Source organism: Solea solea, chromosome 10 (assembly GCF_958295425.1).
Source record: "Solea solea chromosome 10, fSolSol10.1, whole genome shotgun sequence".
In the NCBI taxonomy this organism is placed as follows: domain Eukaryota; kingdom Metazoa; phylum Chordata; class Actinopteri; order Pleuronectiformes; family Soleidae; genus Solea; species Solea solea.
In genome coordinates this window covers 1,364,782-1,372,870 of record NC_081143.1, presented here as the reverse complement: position 1 = coordinate 1,372,870, position 8,089 = coordinate 1,364,782, and the positions used below count along the sequence as shown (strand labels likewise).

The 8,089-nt window shown below is 43.3% G+C and overlaps 1 pseudogene; it reads right to left on the bottom strand.

Annotated features, from left to right (window-relative positions):
* Positions 1 to 1,036: 1,036 nt before the first annotated feature.
* On the bottom strand, positions 1,037 to 4,776 carry LOC131466701 (uncharacterized; annotated as a pseudogene).
* Between the last annotated feature and the right edge of the window lie 3,313 nt (positions 4,777 to 8,089).

Sequence of the window (8,089 nt, the reverse complement as noted above, 5' to 3'; positions counted from 1 at the left end):
TGTAAAGGAGCAGTTTGACTTTTTCACGCGGTTAGACGACACATAGTCGGCATTGATCATGATCAGAATACGTTGACTTTGTGTCAATAAAGCCTCGTAGATTTCACACACGCACTCTAATAATAACAATAAAACCCATGGCAGTTATAAATCTGTTGGACTGGAAATTAAGGTTTGTGTCACTTTGTGAAAAGCAGCCATTGTAACGACGTTGAGCCACTTCTGCCTCACACGTGTCATTGTGTGAATCCATCGTCTGGATTTAAGTGACACAATCTCACCACACGAGGCAGCAGTGGAGCAGCAGCACCTGTGTGTGTGTGTGTGTGTGATGACGTCAAACAAGCTCCCTCACAAAGACAGAAGTACGAGTGTGTGTGTGTGTGTGTGTTTTACTGACTGTAGTTGTAGTCGCTCGCTGCTCAGAGACGAGACTGAAACAGACGTTTTATTGTCATTTGTCATCTTTGTTGTGTATGTGCAACAAAACATCCATGTGTGAATAAAGTGACATCCTGATGATCCACTGTGATTCTGTGACTCTGACATATGCAGAACAGAGATCTTCAGCGTTTAAAACAGCAGTTTCCGTAGACGTCGCAGACTTCAGATGATGAAGCTGAAAACAAGAAAAAAAGGATTTTTGACAACTGTGGAGGAGGAAATCGATTTGTCTGACTCCGCCTCCGTAGGTGGCGCTGTATCTGTTTCATAGCTGCTGTCCAACCGTGACACAAAGAAGAAAGACGCAGGCTTTGTGGCACCTTCTAAAAATGTGCTGAAGTCAAAATATCTTCTTCTTTAGTGGGAAACAGATGTTTTGAATGTCTCTCTCTGTCTCTCTACACCTAACCGTTATTCCATAATCTGTTAATCTGTCGATTATCTTCTCGATTCATCGAGTACTTGTTTGGTCCATAATATGTGAGAACAGGTGAGGACGATCACGTTCTCAAAGGTCTTTTTGTTTTTCACTTTTAATGATTTTTGTCAAAAATGGAGCAAAGAAAATCTTCACATTGAAGAAACTGAAAAATCTGAGAAACTTGTTTTAATTCTTAAAAAAACAAAAACAATTATTGACAATCAAAACAGTTGAGGATTAATTGAGTAATGGTTACTGCAAACATCAGTGTTCAGAGGAGCTTTGAGAAGGTGACTCATTGTCATTATTTCATTTATTAACGTGATTTTTTTGTCGTTTATTTCCCATCACGTGCCGTATTCACTTTTCCTGGTTTTGGTCCACGAACCATAGCTTGAGAAACATGGAGATTTCTCAAACTGTTTCTTTTTGGTCTTTTCAACAGTCTGTGACTCTCTCTCTACTTTAATAAGCTCATAATGCTGCAGCTCCCCCTTGTGGCGCATTAATGTTAAATGTTGTTTTTTTTTCACATGAAATATAGAAAATGTTTCTCTGTTCGCGATAAATCACGATAAGAGTTATTCTGACAACGACCCACTTATATTTAGGGCCAAATTCAAGGGCCTTGAACATTTTTTGGGGGATTTCAAGGACCCCTGGGAACCCTGGATATTATGGTGTGTTGATCCCATCAAAGTTCCTTCACGTCCTACCGTGACGTCACTCTGCTTTCGTCCACCTCTCCATGTCCCTCAGCCGCCGCTCCAGAACCTTCACCTGCTCCTCCAGGTGGGCGGTCTTATTGGCGGCGTCGGCTCCTCCCCGCGACGACCAGACGCCCAGCAGCACGCAGACGGTCCCTCAGGATGAACGGGAAGACGGTCAGGGCCACGCCCGCCTTCAGCAGCCACAGGGTCCGCCTCAGGATGGACGCCACCAGGCGGTAAGCTAGCGAGAAAAGCCAGTACCCGACGAGGGCCACGAGGGCCTCGAGGACCCACTGAGCCACGAAGGCGAGGCCCTCTGGAGTCACTTTGACGGGGAGGACGTCTGTGGAGGAGAGAAGACGCTTAACTGTCGTGAAACTGCGACTTTAATAGCTCACTGTTTAAGACCTGAACGACAGTTCCTCGTCTCCTTCTACGACCGGGACAAAGAACGGGGAGGACATTTTGGAACACGTGCAGAACCACCATCCTGACTCCAGGATCTGAGACCTATGGTCCCAGCTCGCCTCGAAAATGTTGTTTTCGACACGACACAGTTGTAAAGCACTTGTTTTGGGTGAAAGAGAATCATTAGAATCGTTAGAATCATTAGAATCATAATGGTTCAGTCCTTCAGTCAGTGAAGTGAAATCCCAGTGAACGTGGTGACGATGGTGCTGTCTCTAAATCCACCAAACATCTCATCAATGTCTCTGTAACTTTGATCTACAGTTGGACATTGTTGGCTTTGATTCTTGCGTCGGACGTCGTGCTCACGACTCTTCAGTGACAACGCTCTCTGACCAATCAGTGGCCAGCAGTCTGACGACGTCGTGCATCTGTCGCCAGAGCAGGTACCAGGTTCTATGCTAGTGGAAACGCACCTTAACTGTGCCGAGGCGAGTTGAGCTGGTGGAAACACGCCATAAGTGTACACATGCAGGAGTAATCAGACTAGTCTAGTTAGTCTAACTCGCTCGATTTAAGTCAGACTAACATGTTTACATGACATTAACCCTCTTATGAGCATCATGATATTCAGGATTTATTTTAATTGTATGGCTGTAGAATTGAGTGTGTTCTTCTGCTCCTTTTTATCCAACATAACTTTCACTTTGCATATCTGGCAGTTATTCAACAGTTTAGGAATCACAGTGCTGAAAATCTGACATCACACACGTGTGACACGTCTATGAGAAGGGTTAAGAAAACTGGATGATTGTCTTAGTCTGACTAAAACTGGACTTTTAACAACACGTAAACACACTGACTGTCAAACCACAGTCACGTCCTTTTCATATCCAACACACAACAAATAAACTTGTGACTTTGTTGTTTTCTTTTCCACTTCCTGGTTTCCTACCCAGTGTGTGTGTGTGTGTGTGTGTGTGTGTGTCCTCATGGTTCCTGTTCTCCACACACGTGAACTTCATCAGTTCATTAACATGAACGCTGCAGGACATGAGAACCAGTTCTTCCACCAACACTGTGGTTGTAATCTGTGTGCAACTGTGACGACACCATCTAATCCTCAATTTTAGGGATTAGGAATAAAATAACGTAATCTTTTCTAAAATGAAATACATGTTTTTCATCTTGTCTTTCGTCTCTGAATGTGAACATTTTCTAATCTCTGAATGTGAATATTTTGTAATCTCTGAATGTGAACATTTTCTAATCTCTGAATGTGAATATTTTCTAATATCTGAATGTGAACATTTTCTAATCTCTGAATGTGAATATTTTCTAATATCTGAATGTGAATATTTTCTAATCTCTGAATGTGAACATTTTCTAATCTCTGAATGTGAATATTTTCTAATATCTGAATGTGAATATTTTCTAATCTCTGAATGTGAACATTTTCTAATCTCTGAATGTGAATATTTTCTAATATCTGAATGTGAATATTTTCTAATCTCTGAATGTGAACATTTTCTAATCTCTGAATGTGAACATTACATTTTTCAACATTTTCCTGAATTTAATAGAGAAAATAAATCTCGATTCATCGAGAGAATAATCCACAGATTATTTGATTCTGATAATCCTTAGTTGCACAGCCAGGCTATCATTAAAGCAATTACACCGTCATACTGCTGTGTGTTTTTTCTATTTCTGCCAATAAACCCTCACAACAGTGACACACGGGTCATTTGACGTGTATTTTTACAGACTAATGCATTTTAAATGTGCATTTCTTGTCATTTCTGTGAGAATAACGAAGCGTTTCCTCGACTGTACCTTGGATTCCTGCAGTTCTCAGTAAATGTGCGATGTGCTGCAGAAGCAGGTTCAGACCTTTAGCCACGTTTTCTGCGACGACACCGAGAACCTGAGAGAACGCCTGAGAAAAAGACAAGAAGAAGAAAACAGAGATATCAACGACACACAACACTGAAGAAGACATTTTCATAAACACATTCATTCAAACTGAATCATTTCGGTTTGTGGACAGAAGTAAACATTTAAGAACATCGTTATTTTCAAACATTTTCTGAACCAAACGACTAATCCATTTAATAACAAAAATTAATTATGGACAATAAATAATAAAAACACATTAAAAAACTGACATTTTTCCACAATTACTACTGATACATGAAAAAGGCAGTTTTCCAGTCTCTTTCTCATAGCTTCAAACATTAACAGTAAAACTAAAATAAGTTTAAATTACAATATATTGATTTAGTTATTATGATATAAAGAGAAGTGCTGTTTTCTAGTCTCTTCAAACATAAAAAAAAACATTTTGTACAATGTGTAATAATTCTAGTTTCCCTTTGTGTAACACATTAAATGTATAGAAATGTCTTCAGAGTCTCACACACACACACATAAGCATAAATAAAGCAGTATTTCCAGGTCCTGACCTTCTGCACCGACAGCACCGTCTGCTCCCCGGCCAGTCTGCCCAGGTAGGTCCTCCCCTCCGCGGCCAGCTCCGCCAGCGCCGCCCGCAGCTCCTGGATGAGCCCGGTGCGGCTCTCGGGGTCTGACTGCGCCGCAACGACCGCGCAAAACAGCGGCAGCAGCACGAGCGTGGAGAGGAGAGGAAGAGGAGACATGGTGAGAGGAAGAGGAGACACGGTGAGAGGAAGAAGAGACACGGTGAGAGGAATTCTTCTGAGGAACAAAGTGAAAAAGAGAAGATTTAGCAGAGAAGGAAGCGCGAGCAACTTTTTCTAACTCTCTCTCAACCCCACCTCCTGATCTCACCACTCTACCAACCACAAATTCAGCTCCTTCTCCATCCTCTTTCACCCCTCTATCTCATGATCAAGTTCTTTCCCTAATAACCTCTGCCCGCCCCACCTCCTGCCCCCTTGACCCTATCCCCTCTCACCTTCTTCAGTCAATTGCTTCTGATCTTCTTCCTTTCCTCACCCACCTCATTAACACATCTCTATCATCTGGTTGCTTTCCGGACTCTCTTAAAGAGGCCAGAGTGACCCCCCTCCTTAAAAAACCCACCCTTGACCCATCTGAAGTAAATAACTACAGACCTGTCTCTCTTCTTCCTTTTCTCTCCAAAACTCTGGAGCGTGCTATCTTTAATCAACTCTCCTCCTACCTTCACCAGAACAACCTTCTTGATCCTCTTCAGTCTGGTTTTAAAGCAGGTGACTCGACCGAAACGGCACTTCTTGCTGTCACTGAGCAACTCCACACTGCCAGGGCTGCCTCTCTCTCCTCTGTGCTCATCCTCTTGGACCTTTCTGCAGCGTTTGACACATTAACCACCAGATCCTTACTTCCTCCCTTCAAGAACTAGGTGTCTCAGGCTCTGCACTTACCCTACTCTCATCCTATCTTCAAAACCGAACATACAGAGTAACCTGGAGAGGATCTGTGTCGGAACCCTGTCCTCTAGCTACTGGGGTCCCTCAGGGTTCTGTCTTGGGCCCTCTCCTCTTCTCTCTATACACCAACTCTCTTGGTTCTGTTATTCTCTCTCATAGTTTTTCCTATCACAGCTACGCCGATGACACCCAACTCATTCTCTCTTTTCCCAGCTACGACACACATGTAAGAGAAAGGATCTCCGCTTGTCTGACCGACATCTCTCAGTGGATGTCTGACCATCACCTGAAACTCAATCTTGACAAGACGGAGTTTCTTTTTCTCCCAGGAAAGGGCTCTCCCACCACAGACCTCACCATCACCCACAACTCTGTGGTAGCTCCTTCTCATACCGCAAGGAACCTGGGTGTGACACTTGATGACCATCTCTCCCTCACTGCCAACATTGCTGCAACAGCTCGATCTTGCAGATACATGTTACACAACATCAGAAGGATACGGCCTCTTCTAACCCAGAAGGCGGCACAGGTTCTGGTCCAGGTTCTTGTCATCTCATGCTTGGACTACTGCAACTCCCTCCTGGCTGGTCTCCCTGCGTGCAGCAGCTCGACTGGTCTTCAACTTACCAAAATTCTCCCACACTACACCGCTCCTCCGCTCCCTTCACTGGCTTCCTGTAGCTGCTCGCATCCGCTTCAAGACTCTAGTGCTTGCGTTCCATGCTACAAACGGATCCGGTCCAGCCTACATCCAGGACACAATAAAGGTTGTTAAACTTTTTTGATGACCAGTTTCGTATTGAATCATTAAGTCATGTGACTAACAAAGGATTATCTTATCGTATCTTTGGTCTACAAATTGAAAATATTGCCTATAATTGCACAGTGGTTGTTGTTCAGAGTTATATTAGATCAAATGGACGGAAAAAAGAAAAGCAGTACAACAAAGTAACAATAAATCCATGTTTCATAGAGCAGTCGTCAAAAAAATAACATTTAAAAAGTAAACAATTATTAAGTGTACAAACAAAATGAACCAGTAAATAAATAACAATAAGCACATCAAAATGAACCAATAAATAAATAACAATAAGCACATCTGTTCTAGGGCCCGAAACTTGATATGTGAGACCAAGGGCCCGCCCTGAACATGTTTGCAAGCCATGACCTGCACACAGGAAGTAGGTCGCCCGAAACAGGAAGTGCCCTCTCACTTGCCCGTACATTGACCAATCGGCTCCAAAATTGATATGTGGTACCAAGGGCCCGCCCTGAACATGTTTGCAAGCCATGACCTGCACACAGGAAGTAGGTATTCCCAGACAGGAAGTGACCCGTAGCATTGCCATACGTTGACCAATGTGCACTAAACTTCACATGCGAGATAAGTGACCCGGCCAGAGCCCAGGTTATACATGGCATGCCGGTAGGGGCGGCGGCTGCGAGGTACTGTACAATGCTGCTTGCAGCTTTGATTATTCTTATTATTCCCCCAAAGGAATTGCCTTTTTGAGGCCTTTCCCATACCACAAAACTCACAGATTTTTGTGACCGCATCAATCCTGGTGTAAATTTACATCTGAAAAAGGTTCGGGGAATGTACGTCGAAATTTAATGAGGGAAAGGCCAATAAGTGTGGCGCAAGGTACGGCTGAGGTGCTGCAGTGATGATAATTTCATTTGGGCCCGAGCTACGAATGGCGGGGGCCAAAATGGCTCCTGGTACCAATTTGTGAGAGGAACCTATTGTTATCTTTTAGATCAGGGGTGCCCAACCTTTTTTGACCCAAGATCTACTTTTCAAGTAGCCAATCTCCCGAGATCTACCAGTCCAGTGCCAACATTCCAAACCCAACCACATCGTTTCCAGCATGCAGTAACTAACCTCTGTCACACCCTGACTCTAAAGGCATGACAAATATGCGAGATCTTTGCCAACGCCACCGTTGCGTTGCAGATCAAACAGACAGGCTAGAATAGAATAAACGAAAAAATAATCTTCCTCCCATTCAGGGTGAAAATGGTAGGACTTGACTCGTTTCCCCTCAGCCATGTTTACGAATGTAACTGCTCTGTTCACTAGCTAGTAGCCACTGTTGATTGTCAATTTCCTGTGATTCACGTCACGCGCGACCGTTGGTTAAACGTGACCTACCTCTTTTTCTCTTTTTTTAATACCTTTTTTTTGGCCGTGTTTAAGAGACTGATGATAGGCTGTAGTGTACATTTAATACAAAATATAACACATACCCAAAAATATTTTATTTATTTTTTTTATTTACAGGTCTGACGAAAATGCGATATTGGCCTAGTTCCCAGACCTGTGCGTTGCTCATGGCCTCTATAGCGCCCCCTAAGGTGAAAACGAATTCCACCAAATTTCCCGGAACTTAGTGGGAAGATGTTATAGACCAAGACGAACAAAAAAGTTGACCGTAACTATGGCCTCAACTCAACAGGAAGTTGGCCATTTTGAATTTTGGCATCCATTTTGGTGTTTTGCACCCTACGTAAATGAGCGAACTCGCCCAAGCGCGTTTGTCGTACCGACATAAAAAACACGCCAACTTTTTATTGAAACGCAGTGGCAGACAGGCTGGATTTAAAAGAATGAATTGATTTCGCAGACCTGTTCCTTCTGCAGTTTGTAGTTACTGAGTCTACAGTTGTCAGGTGATATGGGCGAGAATCAAAAGGCAGGTAGGTTGCCA